The sequence below is a fragment of the Thamnophis sirtalis genome, unplaced genomic scaffold (assembly GCF_051295495.1).
Source record: "Thamnophis sirtalis isolate CommonGarterSnake01/CBP01778 unplaced genomic scaffold, rThaSir2_p1.2 scaffold_8, whole genome shotgun sequence".
NCBI classification, from domain to species: Eukaryota; Metazoa; Chordata; class Lepidosauria; order Squamata; family Natricidae; genus Thamnophis; species Thamnophis sirtalis.
In genome coordinates, this window is record NW_028261388.1 from 31,455,505 (window position 1) to 31,467,816 (window position 12,312).

Here is a 12,312-nt window from a genome sequence, read left to right on the forward strand (position 1 = left end):
ATCTTAAATACAAAGAGACATTTTAACTGGTGATATTTGTGTCTGTGAAGCCTGTAGCTTTTCATACTTCTTAGTCAAGTCTTTAGGACTAATTCCTTTTGTGGGTGAAGTTCTCTCTGGTAGTAAAGGTGCACGTAGTCATGGAAAATATTCATTTCCAGAAGGAAACTACTGAGCCAGCTTCCTGCCATTCTTTCTAGCTTCCCAATATACTTTCTAAGAAAACAATCAGGCCTGTGCTGCAAAAACCCTGATGGCCAGTAGATGGAAACAATAACTTAGAATTTTCTGTATCTCTCTGCTCTCACCTGCTGGACATCTGGAATTCTGCAAGCCAGGTCTGGTAGCCCCTATTCCAAATACACTTTAGCTATCTTCGCTAACCACTTTTTGAAAGGCATGTTGATGGGGTATAACTGTGGGGAGAATGAAAGCTTCCCATTTATATACTTTAGTTATACAAATGTTTTTATAGATGGGTGCAGCTAGCAAGCTGGCAGGGGATCATGGGCAATTAGCATCTACAAAGCAACCATATAAACGCTTGGGCCCATCTGTCTCAACATGCATTTTTCTCGCTTTTGCAAACACAGGGTTTAATCTAGATACACAAACATTCCAGAGGTCAACCTTGAGTTGAGGTTTCTATGAAATCAAATCTGCCCAATACATTGGTCTACATTATAGCCACAGAAAATCAGAAGGTGCTAGGTTCCAACTAACACGTTTTGTTTTAAAATACACAAACTTCCATAAGCTGCAGCTCACTTCATCAATTGCATGGAGTGGCTGAACTGATGTAGGGTTTAAATTGGAATGAGTTGAGAATCATGTACAGAAACATATTACATCTGAGAGATATTACAATATAGGAAACTGTAGTATAAGCAAAGCTTTAATTTTATAACCTTTAAAACAAATAAAATACTACTTCCACACCACAGATTCCAAGTATGCATTTAAAAAGGAGAAAATCTTAGTATGATTGATTTATTTGTTTCACATATGGTGTTGTTACATTAGCCAGGAGGCTACAATGCTAATGCTGAGTAGCTGCCTGTTTACCAGCTCTCTTGGGTACACACAAGGTGTGCCACAGGAGGGCGCGCTAGCTTCGTACCAGAAAGACGAGGAACCTTTCCAACAGCAGCATCCAAGGCCCTCTCCCTCCACCAAAGCCACATCACAAATTGGTATTGTAACTGGGAAGGTTCAGTGGCAGCAGGTTTCTAGCACCGCATGAAGCCACAGCTTACTTCCTGTGAGAAAAATTATCCCCGATAATTTTATAAAGTGAAAGAAAATCAAAACAAAGAAATGTAAAGCAACAAAAGGCTTTATTTATTGATAAGAGGCTTCTTATAAATAAACTGCATGTGCATGTAGGATTCTCTAGGCAAAAAGAGAATGGTTACAGATAGAACAGGTAACTCTTAAATACACAAAGTGACATCTCAATATACGTCATCAAGCAATTACAAAAATACATGTGTGTGTTACATGTGATCCGTGTTCGTGCTGAGTAACAATGTTGGCAGGTATCATGCGACAGGCATGGAAATATTATGTATCAAAATACATTTGAACACATTTAGGTAGTTTCCAGCAGTAAATATGTGCAATGTTAGCTGCCCCCTCCAGAATGTCCCCAGGACACCCCAGAGAACTTACGATCTTGTACGTTCTCAAGGCTTAAACAATAGCATGATACTGGCCACCTTCCGTCAAAACATCTCTGGAACATAGGGGACTTGTCCCGGGGACTTCCAAAAGCCATTAGGATATTTTCAGCCAGGTCATCGTAACCCCGGCCCATCAGCTTCTGCATTTTAGTTCCAATTTGTAAATTTCCAAGCAAGGAAGCAATTTATGCTAAGCTTGTAGTATAATCAAAATGAAGTTTCGGACTCAAAATGGTGTTTTAGAGTTAGACGATATCCAAATGACCCAATTCATCCTTTTTCTCACACTTCCCCACCAAAGTTTTCCTATTCATCTATTTGCATAGAACATGCTTTCGAACTACGAGTGGTCAGAAGCTGAGGTGAGTGGCAGGACCTCACCCTGCCATGCAGTGTTAGGATTTGAACTGTTCCAGCAGAGACTGTTTCCAATGTCATAAGGCCACTGAGCCACTGCCCCTCTAGTAGGATGGTGAAACAAATAAAAAAGAGAAAATCCTGGTGTAGTATAGCCTTATTCATTTTGCATTACTACCTCTTGAACTCCCTTCCTAAATCTAATTAGAGCTCTCAGCCATCCAATATAAATATTTCTTTCCATTCTAGTCTAAATAATTTTGAGTATAGCACACATTTTGATTCTATCAGAAACTCAATCAATCCTTGTCATGAGAAAAAAAAAAGCAGTGTTGTATACTTCTGCATTAAACTTTTGGTGAGTAAAGAGATGCAGTTTTTAAGGGGATCAGATTGTAAAGTGGGCGAGGATATACCACATACACAGCCAAGGCTACTGTACAATTTCCATTTGTTTTTTACCCATGGCACAAGGAAAATAGAAACAGGAAAGAATGCTTGACGGCTACAAAAAGGGAGGTTAGAAGATATAGATTTTCTATCCCTACCAAATGCATCTGCTGATTTTTTTTTCTTTTTTACAGATAATGAGCTTGCTCACAATAGTTTAATGTGATAGCATGAGCAGTGGGGAAAATCCTTCTTCAGGTTGGCATTGTGTACAGAAATGCATGGCTGGCAACATGTCATATGTCTTGATCAAAGTTTACTCATGGAATGGTCTGGGAAAATTCGTACCTTCTCTGACCATGGCTTCTATGTCCTCAGGAAATCCAGATCCTTCTTCAAGGGTGAGAAATTTTGTTGCATATTTTTTTTCCAGCAAGGCTGGATAAAGCTGGAACATTTAATGAAGAACTTAAAGTTCTTTGATATTCCGAATATTTCTTTTGTGATTACAGCCATGGCCTTTTTGAAGTTACAGATACAATTTATTACTTATGAAAAGTTAAAAAATCAGTTTTGGCCCCAGTTGCTTTGGAAAACTTATGTTAAAATATGGCGTGAGCTTTTATTTCCAACATTGACAACTATTAGTATTTCTGGAACAGCTAAAATGTGAAAGATGTATGCCTAAAAGTTCAAATTAACGTTTTCTGCAACAAACAACAAGAATGCTACAATGATACATTTTATCCCCTGGCCAAATGGAAATGAGCAATGAATTATTTCTTTCCTCTTTTAAAAATATGTTTTATAAGTGTTGGATGCCAATGGAAGGGATTGGCTAACTGTTAACTGTTCTAAAGTAGAGTAGAAAGAAATGTAGCCAAAAACCCGTCTGAAACAACCTATAACATTTTCAATTAAATTATTCTACTTGAAACTCATATAAGTACTAAATGTGAATGAACTGAAAGATTTGTGGCTGTGGCTGTCTAAGCAAAGCTTGGAAAATTGATATTTAATACCAAAATCTTTAAATTCCCTAGTATGGATGAAGATTTAGGAAACAAATAAGCTTAATTTTGCCAATATGTGAAGATATGCCACCACACTAAGCAGTGAAGTCAAAGCACGGGTGGGGATTTGATGGTTCTCCAGATGTTGCTGAACTATAGCTCCCAGCATATCTTCCCATTGGCCATGCTGACTGAGGCATGCTGAACAGCAGTTAAACAACATCTGGAAGGCCTTATGTTTCCCATCCTTTCATTGAAAGAACTGGCAATATGAGCTGCTTTCATTGCCTTGTCATTTTTTTGATATTCACTTTTACATACATTGAGATAGAGCGACTTCTAGTATTTATCCAGGACTTCTGTGGCATGTAAGGTTTTAGATCATCATTGGCTTATTTATTTCAGTGACATCCCCCAAATTCCATGCAAAGCATCGACCACTTAATACTTTTGCTTATTTTCCATCTGAGGCAAAAAGCCAGCTTCTGTTCTTCTGTCTGAACATAACATCACATGGAACTTGAGTGCTGACATAAATTCAAGATTATGAGAACAGAAGAACAAAAGTTTTGAATCAAATTTGTGGCAATGAAACAGAGGTTTTTTGTTTCAGTAGAATATGAAAACATTTAGACTGAGATAACCGATGGAGTAACCACCAAAGTATCTCATCTTAAATTTAATCAATAAAAACTAATCAATAAAAAATCTGAGCTAAAACTAGCAAATGTTATTATTTTTAATAATAAAAAATTGTAAATATTTTTTTAAGCAATTCAGTAAAATCAAAGAGATTCCATTATGGCATTGAGAAATAGGAAGAAAAAGAAAGGAATTCAGTAACATAGAAATACTAGATGGAATTTGAATTTGGTGAATGAACACTACTTATTACAGTTATCCTGTGATTAACCACTAATAACTGGTTAACCAGATTAACCCAGGTCTTTAAATTAACATGCCAAAGAGAGGCTGCTTGGACAAGTTTGTTCTCCAATTTATTCTTATAAATTAAACTTGTAAATTGTGAGATAACAAACTTCCTGCTCTAACCCCAGTTAAATAATTATTAACTTATTTTGTCTTAACTAGGTGCCTAATATCCTACTATACACCTAATCCACAATAATATGTGAATTTCCCTTGATGATGCTCAAACTAATCCATTTGGGAGTGGGAAGTGGGTGGGTGGGAGCTCGCCCAATGAAACCAATCCCTTTGGTTGCTTAGAATCTCCTTCCTACAGCTTTGGTTCACTGCAGGACTTGCAGAAAAAGTCTCCCCTTCCCTGTAAGTACTGGATTTTCATTAATAAATTATTCTTAATAATTATAATTTTCCATTTTGTGTTCAACCTCTTTGGCATGTGGCTTGAAAACTGGCAATTTATAGTAATGTGCACAATATCCCTGGGGTCTCTCCAAATGTTATAGTTAATGCTCTGAGTTCTGCCATGTAGTATCAGGCCTCCAAAACCAAGAAAGAACATAGAGTTACTTCTATGTAGTTTGCTTTATTGTTCCTTATCTGTAAACAAAAATCTTGCCAAACCAAAGCAACTATTTCCATCACTAAAGATATACTCTGAGAATTGTGAAGGAGGAGCCATCTTAACTCTCTTTTCCCCAATCAAACTAAACTTCGCTGTTTCTTGGTCAGGCATCAGAATATAAGATCCAAGGTAGAAGACATGATGCAGAAACATAAACATTACATCAGAGGTGTTATTCAGCAGGTTTTAACCAGTTCTGGAGAACCAGTAATGAAAATTTTGAGCAGTTTGGAGAACCAGTAAATACCACTTCTGACTGGCTCGATCCCCATCTATTCTCTACCTCCTGAGTCCCAGATGATCGGGAGAGAATGGGGATTTTGTAATAACCTTCCCCTGGAGTGAGGAGGGAATGGAGATTTTACAGTATCCTTCCCCTGCCACGCCCACCAAATCATGTCCATCAAGCCACACCACGCCCACCAAGCCACACCCACAAAACCGATTATAAACATTTTTGAATCCCACCACAGCATTACACGTATAGGTTGGAATGTTAACAAACACAAGAGGCATAGTAGAAATAAATTCATTGGAATTGATATAATAAATCATTTTACAATGGATTTTTGGAGGTGGCAAACAGGCTCAACACTATGTATATCATAGTATTAACAGAAGTCTGATTTGGTTACAAGATAGGCAAGACCTGTCAAATGAGCTGAAGGCATCTGAACTCCAGAAATCCTCTGTAAAGGAGAAGTTGTTTGATTGTACTGTTACAGGCAAGATTTTGTAAAAACAGTCACAGAAACACTGAATATCCAACAGCTTTCTGGTTACTTGATTAGGATTCCAAACTGTTGGCTACTTAGACAATAAAGGAGACATGACTGGAAGACATGACACCGAAGTAAGAATCTTGGAGGAGATTGAAGAATTCTTCATACTATGCCATCAAGACAGTCAAATTGCTATAGCTCCAAACCATAACAACGTCACTCACTTTAGATAAACTAATCTACGTCTGGCCTAACCATTCTATTTCAATTTTTCCCACATTAATTTTCAGAGCAATGATTCGGCCCTAGAGTTCTGCTGTCTAGCAAGGAATTCTAGTAGCATCACAAGTATGTCCAAATTAATGATCTCATTAGAATCAAGCAATCATTCATGAAATTTAAGACAAAAGCACAAAAATGAAAAAAAAATGTCCAAAGTCTTCAGCTAGTATGTAATATTATATTAAAAACATTTATCTCTTTGTGAGTGGGTGGGTATGTGTGTTTAATGATTTAATTTTGATAGAGTCTAATTTGATAATAAATTCCAACATTTCATTGGTTCAGATCTTTGGAAGGAGTGATGGATAAGATTGTTCTTCTTTTGCTGAAAATATACACCCAGATCTTTGGTGGAAACCACAAAAGTTAAACTATTTAAAATTTCAGGATTTATTAACTTAAACAGGGCTTGGAAAACAGAATTCCACCACAAAATATAGGAGAGCAAGGAACATCAAAATGTTGGATTCAAATACACACACTGATTCAGAGAATTTTAAAGATTAATATAACATAATTTTTAGTTTGGATTGATGAATAAACTGTTTGGGAAAAAAGTCATGGAACTTAGTTTTTGCATATGATAACTCCAGCAAGATTATTGTATGTACAAAGATGGAAAGATGATGCTAATATGACTTTTTTTTAATCAGAAAAAACATGTGTCTGAAATGTCAACATTTATTACTAATTGGAAATCCTTAATGGGCTTTTTGCATAAAACAGATAAAATACTAACTTATGGTGTATGGTTTGATGATTACACAGGACAGATTATAGAAAGAAGAGAGTTATGTTGTAACCATAGAGTAAGAGTTAATTTTATCATTACAGTTATAACTGCTGTAAAGAAGATTTCTTTGTATCTTTTTTCTTTTTTAATTTTCTTTTCCTTTAGTTTTCCTTTTTTTGTACTTCTACGTACTTTATCTTTAATTTCTTTCTTTTCCTTTTATTTCTTTAAATTTAATTGTATCAGTTTTTATCTTCCTATTTTAAAATCTTCATAGATATTTATGATAGATGGGTGGGTGGGTGGATGGGTAGGTAGGTAGACAGACAGACAGGCAGATAGGCAGGCAGGCAGGCACATGAGCCGCCATCCCAGCTCAGCTCCACAAAGCATACGTGTGCACCTCCCGTTAGTCAGCTGATTTTTAGGTCTCTGCTGCACATGCACGGAGGGCAGGGCATATGCATGTGTACATTGCGGGGGATGGGATGTCACATGCACATGCACAGGGGAGAGGGGGAGCATGGGGTGGCAGCCTGTTTTTGGTCCTAAGAAGCTGCAGGAAAGCCTACTAGGCCCAAAACTGGGCATGGTGGTGTGTGACACGTTTTTGCTTCCAGAAGGCTGCTTTCAGCATGTGACCACAAAAAGGTTAGCCATCAGTATTCTAGACAGATAGAGACAGACAGACAGTATTTTGGCTTTCACTAACTTCCATTGTTTTGAATACCAGCTAAGATCTCATCTTCTATTGAAGAATTGGCAGCTATAAGAATTGACATTGTTAATATATTAATTAAATGCTTTGTGGCCAACACTTGTCCTATATGTGAAGATGAGAAAAAATATTTTTCATTCCTTTAAATGAATTTTAAAAGAATTAATCTAATAATTCAGTATCAAACCTTAACATTTCAGAATAAAGATGAAACATTCCATTATGACATTTTCAAACATTTATATAATGTGTTGTTTTGTTTAGACGTTTATTTTAAATATATTTTGTTTTGACTTGCTGCAAAAAATGTTTTGACTCCCTGGCTTAAAATAGTACATGCTTTAGGAATATCTTCAGAATAATTATTTCAAGGCACACCATTATCAATGTATCATCAAAGCTTTCAAGGGGAAGGGAAATCTGATTCAACCTAAGGCACCCAAACTAGGCTTAAATAATAGAACAAATATGAGACTTTTAATGTCTATCACTGGTTTTTACTCCCCACCTCACATACGCAGACAAATATTGCAAAAGTAATTCTAGTTATGAGAGTAACTGTTGACCGATTATCTGGATTCCTTTCAGTCCGGTTTCAGGCCTGGCTACAGCACGGAAACTGCTTTGGTCGTGCTGATCTATGATCTCTGGTGAGCCAGGGATATGGGTCAGTCCTCTATCCTAGTGTTCCTTGACCTCTCAGCGGCCTTCGATACCATCGACCATGGTATCCTTCTGCGGCGGTTGCGAGAGGTGGGAGTGGGAGGCACCATTCTTCGGTGGTTCTCCTCCTACCTCTCAGACAGGTCGCAGTCAGTGTTGGTCGGAGGGCAGAGGTTGACCCCTAGGCCCCTCAATTATGGGGTGCCGCAGGGCTCAGTCCTGTACCCCCTCCTATTTAACATCTACATGAAGCCGCTGGGTAAGATCATACGGCAGCATAGGATTAAATACCACCAATACGCGGACGATACACAATTGTATCTGTCCGCCCCGTGCCAACTCAGTGAAGCGGTAGAAGTGATGTGCCAGTGCCTGGAGGCTGTTAGGGTCTGGATGGGAATGAACAAGCTTGCGCTCAATCCTGACAAGACTGAATGGCTATTGATGTTCCCTCCCAAAGATTGGCTACTCCATTTCTCAGTCTGGGGGGTGAAATTATATGCCCCTCAGAGAGGGTTCACAATTTGGGAGTCCTCCTGGACCCACAGCTGACTTTAGATCACCATTTGTCGGCTGTGACCAGTGGAGTCTTTGCCCAGGTCCGCCTGGTGCACCAATTGCGACCCTATCTGGACCGGGAGGCACTTCAGATAGTCACTCATGACCTCGTTACCTCAAGACTGGATTACTGTAATGCGCTCTACATGGGGCTGCCCTTGAAAAGTGTTCAAAGACTTTAGCTAGTCCAGAATGCAGCCGCGTGAGCGTACATAGGTTCACCCACATTACACCTATCCTCCGCAAGCTGCACTGGCTGCCCATTGGTCTCCAGACTCGCTTCAAGGTGCTAGTTATTACTTATAAATCCTTGCATGGCATCGGACCTGGGTACCTGAGAGACCACCTCCTACCAATTACCTCCCAAAGACCGATTCAATCACACAGGCTCGGCCTTCTCCAGGTTCCATATGCCAGCCAATGTCGGCTGGCGACCCCCTGGGGGAGAGCCTTCTCTGTTGCTGCTCTGGCCCTCTGGAACGAGCTCCCCGTGGAGATCGGGACCCTTGCTACCCTCCTGGCCTTCCGTAAAGCTACTAAGTCCTGGCTGTTCCGGCAGGCTGGGGGCTGTTGAAGCATCCAGCCCCGCTTCAATTGTGACTGTTGTGTATTTTAATATTGTTTGTACTGTCTTATTTATCCCCCCCCCTGTTTTATTGTGAGCCGCCCGGAGTCCTTCGGGAGTGGGCGGCATACAAAACCAATAAATGAATGAACAAACAAACAAACAAACAAACAAATGGACTTCTAATTCTGGATAAATCGTTAACACATTTATCTTAAAAATTAAGATTTATCTTAAAAATTAAAATCTATTCAAGCACATGTGACACCAATATAGACCTCTCTGGTGGCCAGGTAAGGAATGGTTACATAGACCTTGCTTTTCTTCTCTCATCACCAGAAACGTCATCTGGAATTTTAGTAGAGATTGCCCAAGGGAAACAAATTCCGGAGCACTAACTTTTACAAATGTATGGAATTGTCTATGTCTATGATTACACTGTTGTCATTTTAATTGTGTACAAAGCAAATCAAAGGCAGGTATTCATATTTCTATATCAGGAATTCACAATTGCTACCAACCTGCCTTCCACTGAGGACCTACAAGCTGCGAGCTGTGTGTGAAAATATCTACAGACCCCTCACATCCTGGATATAAATTGTTTCAACTTTTACCTCAAAACGACGCTATAGAGCACTGCACACCAGAACAACTAGACACAAGGACAGTTTTTCCCCCTGAAAGCCATCACTCTGCTTAACAATTAATTCCCACAACACTGTCAATAATTTACTAAGAATGTATTACTATTATTCTTCTCTTCCTTCCTAGTATCGATCTCTCCACACTTACGATTATAACCATGTTGCTTGTATCTTTCAATTTATATTGTTTTAATTTGTTTCCCAGTATGATCTGATAGCTTATTAGTAACCTTGACTATCACTAAGTATTGTATTTGTTTTATTCTTGATGAATGTATTTTATTCTCTTATGTACACTGAGAGCAGATGCACCAAAGATAAATTCCTTGTGTGTCCAATCACACTTGGCTAATAAAGAATTCTATTCTATTCTATTCTATTCTATTCTATTCTATTCTATTCTATTCTATTCTATTCCATTCTATTCTATTCTATTAATTGTTGACAAAAAAATTGCATGTAGATTTTCAATGGCATAGTTGAAAAAGTATGCAGAGTTATTATAGCCTCCACATGTGATTTAATTTTAGCTGAAATTAAATCCTTTGTCTTTCTGTATTTTCCTTTGAATTACTTTAATCATCAATTTGGCAGTTACTCTATAAAAGGCTCTACATCAAAAGTTTTTCGGGTTGCACTATGTCTCTTTCTAGTTTGCAGACTCCAATTATCAAGAAAGTAATAAGCCTGCAAATAAATGATATTGTGAGATATTGTGTAATATAGATAGTTCACTCAAGTATGTACATTTCTGTATTTGATTTTAACTATAAAGGAGATATCAAATCCTACATGTGTTAATTTTAATTATTGTCTTGAAAACAAAGGCACTAGTTTCAAAACCAATTAACATGAAGAATTCATTAACCCCAGACATAGCAAATAGAAAATTATCCTTTAATCCTAGTAACTGAGCAGTACAGCAAATTGATGCAATGTAGCTTGTGCAAAAAAAGCTATTTATAAAATGTTATTTTAACAAGAAAAAAACATAGACCTTTATTTCCATGAGGATTAATAATAGCGCATTTACTTTTTAAAAAGGGCCATGCATCAATCTTGTGAACAAAATCACCTTTGCCCTTGAAGATGAATCATGTACAAATGAATCATGTGCAAATCATTTCAGTTCTGATTCAAGGAGGTTTTGTTCCTTTTAAGATACAATATATTTTCATTGTGGACTCACTTGTAAAAGAAAACCAGCTAAACATTGTACATGTGTTCTAGTCACTATGCATTCCGTTCACATTGCAGACAACTGAAATATAAATTTAAATATGCACTTACATGATGCATAGTCATTAGAAGTTCATGTACAGTAGCATAACATTGGGGAGAGTGAAGTTGTTAATATCTCTCTCCCTCCCTCCTCCTCCCTCTGTTTGCGAGAAACTGTAAAAGGAGTAGCTATTTTCAGTTTCCTGGTCTGAGGCTTGAAGCTGAGCAATGGCAAAATTCAAAGGCAGGAAAATGAACCATGTTTCAATACCTGTTGACACTTTTTACTTAATCCAGTGCCATAAATTGAAAGGGAAATTCAGGTTGGGAAGATTGTGTGCCTGTGATGCTATGTTCCTGGTCACATGAAGCTGGGTATTCAAAATTATCACAGGTGGCCAAAAGTGGCCTTCAGATGCAAAATATGTAACACATTCACACTAGCCAACAGATCATAATTATCAAATCTGGAGGCAGATTATAATTTTCCCACTACTAGTTGGGGTGGAAAAGAAGGGTTATGAAAATAAAAATCACCAAATGGCAGATGACTAGATTTTGTCTTTCCTCTTTCTTACCTTTTTTCTGTTCTCCCTCTCTCTTGCTGAAAACATCTACAAGAAAAGTGTAACAGTAAGACTATTATGTTATATAATATATGATAGCTAGTTATTCAGTTTGATCTAGTGGTTAAGGCACCAGGCTAAAAAACAGGAGACTGTGAGTTCTAGTCCAATCTAGGCATGAAAGCAGCTGTATGACTTTGGGACCACATTGGACTTCTCAGCCAATCCTCCTCAAACTGTTGTTGTTGTTGTTGTTTGGAAAACAGAAGAAGAAATATTAGGTATGTTCACTGCTTTGCATTATTTATATAAAAAAGAGATAATCTGAAATAAATATTAAACAACTAAATAACTAGCAGTTATTCTTGGGTGGAACATTTCTGTCTTTATATTCCATATTAGTTTTTAGGTAAGCTTTATGGGTGGCAAGAATGTATTTGTAATATATAAAGGACAAATGATTTTACAAAACAAATGTAGAATGATTTAATGCAATACAGTGGGAGATATTTAGTTTAAACATGTTCAGACTATAAGAGCCAAGGTGGCGCAGTGGTTAAATGCAGCACTGCAGGCTACTGCTAGATCAGCAGGTCAGCGGTTCAAATCTCACCGGCTCAGGGTTGACTCAGCCTTCCATCCTTCC

The 12,312-nt window shown here is 37.8% G+C and overlaps 1 protein-coding gene across 2 annotated transcripts in view; it reads right to left on the reverse strand.

Moving 5' to 3' along the window:
• The window catches only part of COL8A1 (collagen type VIII alpha 1 chain), an 86,142-nt gene extending 74,430 nt beyond the window's left edge, over window positions 1–11,712 (reverse strand). For both annotated transcript variants that reach the window (XM_087721375.1, XM_087721374.1), the window contains exon 1: window positions 11,679–11,712. The gene's annotated coding sequence lies outside the window, so the exon portion shown is untranslated. The remainder of the gene's footprint in view (window positions 1–11,678) is intronic.
• Window positions 11,713–12,312: the final 600 nt, after the last annotated feature.